This window comes from Triturus cristatus, chromosome 11 (assembly GCF_964204655.1).
Source record: "Triturus cristatus chromosome 11, aTriCri1.1, whole genome shotgun sequence".
In the NCBI taxonomy this organism is placed as follows: domain Eukaryota; kingdom Metazoa; phylum Chordata; class Amphibia; order Caudata; family Salamandridae; genus Triturus; species Triturus cristatus.
In genome coordinates this window covers 229,402,614-229,408,613 of record NC_140594.1, presented here as the reverse complement: position 1 = coordinate 229,408,613, position 6,000 = coordinate 229,402,614, and the positions used below count along the sequence as shown (strand labels likewise).

At 40.2% G+C, this 6,000-nt stretch overlaps 1 protein-coding gene and 1 pseudogene across 6 annotated transcripts in view; both read left to right on the top strand.

Annotated features, from left to right (window-relative positions):
* Window positions 1-275: 275 nt before the first annotated feature.
* On the top strand, window positions 276-391 carry LOC146783949 (U11 spliceosomal RNA; annotated as a pseudogene).
* Window positions 392-4,441: 4,050 nt separating this feature from the next.
* Window positions 4,442-6,000, top strand: part of LHFPL7 (LHFPL tetraspan subfamily member 7) — a 187,088-nt gene continuing 185,529 nt past the window's right edge. For 2 of the 6 annotated variants that reach the window (XM_085633418.1, XM_085633414.1), the window contains exons 1-2: window positions 4,442-4,537; window positions 5,467-5,557. The gene's annotated coding sequence lies outside the window, so the exon portion shown is untranslated. Of the gene's footprint in view, window positions 4,538-5,419; window positions 5,558-6,000 lie in introns of all 6 variants that reach the window. The other 4 variants (XM_085633416.1, XM_085633412.1, XM_085633417.1 and 1 more) reach the window with 3 other exon arrangements.

Sequence of the window (6,000 nt, the reverse complement as noted above, 5' to 3'; positions counted from 1 at the left end):
CGTGCTTAGCCCTGTAGTCGTGGGTCCGTGTCTGTCCAGTCCACAAGTACAGTTTACACTGATTGCGCATGACAATTCAGTCAGCCCAGCCCTGGCCCCTGCCCAACTGATGCCCCACCCTGAGACTGAAGACCACACGGCTGTGCCGTGCGCAGGCTCAGCATGCAGATCTTCCCTAAAACGCATATGGAGTGGTATTTAAGTGACATATTTCGTCGCGCTACAAGACATAGAACTAGCCGCCAGGTGCAGTGTTATACCAAGTACATTTGACTGAAAAGGGTTTCTGCCGTGAGTGGCACACAGGGGGCTTCGGGGTAACTCAGAGCTTCTTGTGCGGAATCAATATCAAGAGATTTCGGAAACATAATTTTTGTTACTGGGACTCCTGGTTTATGCAACTTGTAATATATGAGCAAGCATTGAGCGATGAGTTAACTTTCACATTAGATCACAGAGTTCAGACAGACCCTGTCTCATAGCTGCCAAGGTTTCAGATTGCTTTGTGTGACATTTTCATAATTTCAGTGTAATTATGAGTGAAATTTAAAGGACTATGAGTGACACTTCTACAGAGCAAAATCAAGCAATATAGAGGAGGGAAACATAAATATCAGAAATGACACCCATTTGAGCAATGTGAAACTCTAAGGAGATCTTAAAACAGCTGCAAAGCACCAGAAATGAAAGGTAACTATTCTAGTACCCTTTTAACCTGATCGAACAGTGACCACAGAAACTCTGCAACAGGCAAGGCTCAGGAGAGTGAGGCTGAGGCATATGTAGGTTACAGCCAGCCAAGGCGTTGTTGTGTGTAAAATAGTATGTCCCCTTATGAGAAAATCCAAACATATGGCAGATGCTGACAGACCAAAAGAGAACTGGTTATAGTTTGACACAGGCAACAAAAGGGGTGTGCAGTTTCATTTTTTTTTTATTAATCCACCGTACGTTTTGAGAGAAGGAGCACTTCTTTATCAGTTTCCCAGATGAGAACTGATGTCCCATTAATCCTAAACAAAAAAGCCTGGAATATTAAAGTCATAAAAAGTAATGGTATTAATGTGGAAAGTGTCTAGACTAATGGCCATTAAGAAATGAAATTACCCATTTGTAACATTAAAGAGAAGTCATAAGCACAAATATATATATATATATATATATATATATATATATTCACTGAAAAAACCATAGGTTTCACACATGTTATAGTTAGCTGGACATTTCACTCGTAAAAAACCATTGAAATTCCCCCGTTATAGTTAGTTCAGCTAAATATAACTCGCGCGACCGCAATCCACTGTTGATGACGTCACATATTACATCACTCATGACATGGTCAGTGACATCACTGATGACATCTCAAATGACATCACTGATGACATCATCCAGTGAATATGTGTCTTTCTGAAAAATAAATATTTTTTATATATGTATATCTAAAGGTTAATGGAAGAATAAATGGGTAAATAAGTGTCTAAATGGATGTTTTTTTTGTAAAATTAATTGTATAACTGACTTATTAACAGTATCTTAGTGAATACAGTGATGTAATATGTGACATCATCAGCAGTGGATTGCGGTCGCGCGAGTTATATTTAGCTGAACTAACTATAACGGGGGAATTTCAATGTTTTTTTACGAGTGAAATGTCCAGCTAACTATAACATGTGTGAAACCTATGGTTTTTTCAGTGGAGACTACGAAATCGGCGCTCTCAGGAATAGAAGACACGCAATGGCAATTATACGGCTGACGAAAAGGCTGCAAATCAAGCACCGAGGCTCAGTTTTTAAATGCACAGCGCAATAGTCTATTAACGAGTTATGGACCCAGTTCCCATTATTTAATGGAAGTTTACTAGAAATAATATCTAAAAGAAAAAAACATACCATCTTAGAACGCTACGATATGGGATACCTACTCCAAGATGGCAACGAAGTACACCTGTAGGGACCGGCTTCCATTCTTGGTCCTTCCTTGCTGAAACGCTGTGCAGGAGGAGCCTACGTGGCTTTTTAAACATCGGACTTCCATAAATCCCTTTTAATCACTAAACAGCATTTGAGAAAGTCACATAAGACGAAACGCGTCATGCTGGGTGAAATAAAAGAAAGGATTGCAGAACCTGTGAGTGCTCCTGTGTGTTCCTGGAAGTAGGGACTCTTTGTTGGTATATAATTTTACGTGCATGCCACTTGCACGAATGAAGCACCCGTCATGAAAAGAGTTCAGCAGTTAAGTGGCAATTGTGGGGACATATATATATATATATATATATATATATATATATATATATATATTCCAACACAAGGTATCCCACCTTTGAGGACGACCTTGAATGAACCAGCGGATTCTGCGTCTTCAAGCAGCATTCCTTTATTCTTTGAAAACCGGACATCAAAGGTGCTCATTTAAATACATGGCCCTACGCGTTTCGGAGCTCCTGCTCCTTGTTCACGGGCTCCCGGCAATGTTCAAAGGCAGATTAGCATGGGAAATGAGCCCTCCATTAACAGTCCTTTAGTAGGTACAGCCCCCTAGTGGGCGTGATCAATGAGAAGAGTTTCTGGGACTCGTAGTTTTCACCGCACTATAATTAAAATCCTCAAATGGATTCCACCGTTCTGAACACCAATATTGCACAGACTGTCTGTGTCTGCTCGCGCAGGTTTGAACTGGTATCAGCAAATTGCCGGAATCGGGTACTTGTAGCTCACTGGAGAGCTTAATTTGTGCAATATTGGTGTTCAGAACGGTGGAATCCATTTGTTAGTTTGAGAATAGATGTAACACTGTACTTGTGATAGAGAGGATGAGAAGAGGACTTTGGCAAAGAACATGGAGAGCTAGAGTGTTAATTGATAGTCTCTACACATTAATGTATCCACGTGTTGCAGGTGATCAAGGAGGATACCGTTCACAGGACTGGTCTGGGAGAATCTGCTAATGTTGCAGCTCAAAACGTTAGAATGGAAAGGACAATGGAGCCCCCGATAGTGTGATCAAGGGGTGTTACCCAGAAGATTTGTGTGGAATTAACTGATGTTCTTACAGATTGATGTTGGCCACCTTCCTTTTGGATTTTGAGAGGTACATACCTCTATGCTTACCCCTTTTGATTATTTGCTGAGTGTGGCTTAGGCTAACACTTACTTTCCTATCCTTAGAAGACTCTTGACTGAGCTTCTGAAATACTGACACCATCCCAAACTTCCCTGATGGTTCTCTTTTTCTGGATTTCTCTAACCTTTGTGACTCCTTTAGAGTAAATAACTTTTGATGATTTTAGACTTTCAATTAGATGACCTTAGACATTACTCATATTTACGAGAGAGGATCAGAGGCTCTTTTCTGAGTACCACATTCTGCTATTAATTTTTTGTGTTACTGTGACTGAACTTCTTGTTTGCCTCATGCTGCTGTGCCTGAACGTCTTTAGAAGGTTTGGCTATCCAGTCGTTATTCTGTATCTTTACAGCATGCTATTGAGATGCATTTCCTTTAACCTAACTGCTAACTTGTAATAAAACCTCTTGACTTTATTTACTGATTCCTGGTCCGTATTGTGTAGCCAAATGGGTTACACTGTTAAGTAGATGTGTTTGACTAAGTGCTAACTTCCATCACCTCTCAGTCGACAAAGATAGATCGGTCGGATAATCAATGGTAAGAAATTGGCCCAGCGCTGGATCAGCCCCAAAAAGGGAGTGCAGTGGGAACAGGAGCTCTGTCTCACAGCTTGCAAGAGAGAATCTAGCACACACTGCCAACTCCATCTAATGCCTTCAGCACTCTAGAGCCTCGGTATGCCTGCGACTCTCCTCTTGCTTTACCTTAATACAGTTGGAAAATAAAAGAAATAAACTAACCTCTTGGTTTGTTTCTTTTTTTCAAATTGTTCAGCAACTATAGGGCTTACATTGTCCTTTCAGCAAAGCAAGAGAAGCTAACACACAGTGGCTGTAGAGTAGATTCGCTCTTGCTCAAGCGGAAGTGGCCCTACTGAAAGAGTAGTGGAGGACAGAGTAAAAGTGAGACAACGTACACCAAAAAAGCGATGAGTTTGAAGTGACACCATCCCGGGTAGTTGTAGCATGCTCAGGAAGCTTTCTGATTGTTTGCCCAGCTCTCAACCTTTACCTGCCTAGGCTACATATGTTTAGAGCATAGACTATTTGTTTTGGTGCATTAAGGCACTCAGCAGATCAATTCACAATACTCACATTTCTAATTTGCATATTTCATACAATAACAACAGAGTCCTTGATAAAGAATAACAGTACCTCTTGAAGGACTTTCAGCACTCATGAGTCACCAGAGCAAACAGAAGGCATGTTGACTCAATGAGAGAAGCAAAGGTATTCAAGGATAAAATCTGAATCACACGTAGCAGAGTATTTCCCTCACAGCTAAGGGGACTTCTGGAAAGCAGTCGGTGCAGGGTATGACTCCGTTGGGAACCCACAAACAGAGTTGGTGCAGGAGAGCAAAAGGCAAATGAAGTGAAGAGCCTGCAGGGACATTTTGCTCCCAGGTAAGTTATAGAAATCTAATGTATTGTATGTGAAACAGAGTTAATCTCAGAAATAAATATTTGTTTGCAAAATTGCTTGAAGTTCATGAAACTGGAAGCATTTAGACATTTCAAGTATAGATACGCAAAGCATGACCTTGTCATAGTACCTTTCCGAAATGCTTTGATGTTTTAAGTAGAACTTATAAGAAATGTTAAACTGTTTATGCTTGGAAATGTGATTTACTGTATTGGTTCACCACATTGTACTCCTTTTAGGATTTATTGAGAATTCAAATATTTTGTGGCAAAAAATGTATTGAACGTTGAAACTTATTGTACACTCTCTTACTTTTGATTGTCAACTTTTTAATACACCATGTCAATGTAAATCTGCAGTGCTTTACATATAGAACACACTACAAAGCATTAAAAAGAATGAATAAACTAAAAAAATAAAAGGCATCTATGTGTAGAGATTTTGAGGTGGCAGCGTACAATCAATGGACATTTGGGAGTAAACAAATTAAGTAGGAAAAGTCGAGAGTTTAAGTCCTCGGTTCAAGGGAGCGTAAATGTTTGATTCAAATGCTATTCAGAGGTGAAATCTCGAAAGAATTAGGCTATTCAACAACAAAACAAGGGTCCACTAATATCTGTTTGAAATCAATGGAATTCCAAGTGTTTTTGGTTCATTATGCATCACCTGGTCTAAACATTCGCCTAGCGCAAAATATGGTCGCCAAAAAGGTCACCACAAGTCAGCAAGTATTGTGTAAAAAGCTCGCTTAAAAAGTTTGAAATGCTTAGCTTGACTTTTAAAAAATATTTCAGAATACTGAACTTGTATGTGTGCTTCGCTTGATTCATTTTTTATTTTTTTCTGTATTCCTTATGCTTCAGTAGATTCTTTTTATATTCAACTAGTGGATTCTTGGCCCCTCCTCTAGTTTCTAAAGAGTGAACATCTGCTGAGAAAGAGTCCGGAGCTTTGAGGAAAGAAGACACCCGAGCGAGGACATCCAGCGGCAAATCAGAAAGGTAAGCGCCATTTTTAAAACATTATTTTAATCCCACTCATATTTTGCCCACTCCACCACTCCAAATACATGCCAGCCTTCACTGGCATCCTTGCTCTTTCAAGCTGAAGAACATTTGGGCTGAAGGGCATTTCCTTTAGGAGGTCAGTGGTCGCCCTGGTCGCCTCGCTGCACACTTGTGAGGCAGTGCTTAATTTGTGAAAACATAAGTGCCAAGGCCCTCGCCAGGAGGCCATCTTGACCCACCCATTGCCTCTAACAGCGCTGCCAATGACAGCACCAACACAATTACTAATCATCACACTCTTAAAAGTGTGACTATTCCAGGCCCCCAAAGCTATAAAACAGCCTGGGTGGTAGGTATTAGTATTTTTTAATTGTGTATTGAATTAATAAACAGCTGTTGTCCTTTTCTCTAAATTCGACTGACAGTGCTACCATGTG